The sequence below is a fragment of the Castor canadensis genome, chromosome 14 (assembly GCF_047511655.1).
Source record: "Castor canadensis chromosome 14, mCasCan1.hap1v2, whole genome shotgun sequence".
Lineage (NCBI taxonomy): Eukaryota > Metazoa > Chordata > Mammalia > Rodentia > Castoridae > Castor > Castor canadensis.
In genome coordinates this window covers 34,662,382-34,663,706 of record NC_133399.1, presented here as the reverse complement: position 1 = coordinate 34,663,706, position 1,325 = coordinate 34,662,382, and the positions used below count along the sequence as shown (strand labels likewise).

Below are 1,325 nucleotides of genomic sequence, written 5' to 3'. Positions count from 1 at the left end.
TAGAAACCCAAGAAACATGAAAAAGCAAGGCACTATGACTCATCCAAAAGGTTGTGACTCCCTAATAACAAGATCCAAACATACTTAAATGCCTTAAATGCCAGACAAAGAATTCAAAAGTCTAGTTTAAAAATAATTTGTAACCTCAAAAAGGACTCAAGCAGAGGACTATAGTAAGGAAGTCTATTGAAGACCTGGACAAAAATGTCAGCAACATGGATAAGAAGGTCAGCAGGGAAACTGAGAGCCTGAAAAAGAAAAAAAATTGACAAAGTCAATAAATCAAATGAAAAACACAGTAGAAAGCATCACCAAAGACTAGATTAAGTAGAAGAAAGAATATAAGGCATTGAAGATAAATTGAGGAAATATTACATTCTGATGGTAATAGAAAAAAAATCCAGACAATCGAATAAGCATGACAATGACTTTCTCTGTTTTCATTCTGTAAAAATAGTTTGTTTTCATTTGGCCAATACTTGGGAGTGACTCTAGGTGGTTAAGAAGTTGCGTCATGGCAAGAGAAAGAGGGCTAATGCTGAAGTCCTGATGCCAGATGAGGCAGAGGATTCCCAAAGGTTGTTGAGCCCCTACTTGTGCTTGAGGGTGAGGCATTCAAGGAGTTACTCACCCAGCCTGTCATGGGGGCCTGCCAGCCTGTGGCAGTTATTCAAGTGGTTGTCCATCATCCTGATGAGCTTCATCTTTTTATCTAAGAAGTGGTTCTTCAGGAAGTCACAAAGATGGGAGGAAGAACCCAAGCCATGAAGATCCAAAATACCTTAGTTCATGTTCTTCTCTTGATCCATAGTAACTTCTATGCATCTAGGATTTTACCCTACTCATCTTGAGAAGGATCCTGCGTGTCTGGAAGAGCTTGGGTGACATGCTGGTTTTGCATCATCGAGAGATGCTGGGTGTCCTCATACTTCTTCTCAGCCAACTTATGAAAGAAGGGGCCCATGTCTGCCAGAGCCACATCATCACAATTGATATAACAGCCCAGAGAGAGGTAGGTGAAGGAAGCCCACAGATGCAAATTGACTAAGTGGTTGATAGCAGCCTCCACGTTTATGGAATAATTCTGATGAATCTGGGAAGTCATGCATGGTTATCACCTTGGAAATAGCACAAAAATGGTGTTGGCTGGTTCTTGAAGCGGGAGATAGATGAGAAGATGGTCCCAGAAGCTATGACTGGAGAGGTCATTTGAAGAAGGTTGGAGATTGAAAGCAAGTGAGTCCCTGGGTCTATTCTTTTCAACAATATTGAAGCAAGAAACAGATCCATGGGAACTCCAGGTACACTGTTCCATAGCAACTTTT

At 41.1% G+C, this 1,325-nt stretch overlaps 1 pseudogene; it reads right to left on the bottom strand.

Moving 5' to 3' along the window:
- Positions 1-623: 623 nt before the first annotated feature.
- On the bottom strand, positions 624-1,105 carry LOC141416243 (ferritin light chain pseudogene; annotated as a pseudogene).
- Positions 1,106-1,325: the final 220 nt, after the last annotated feature.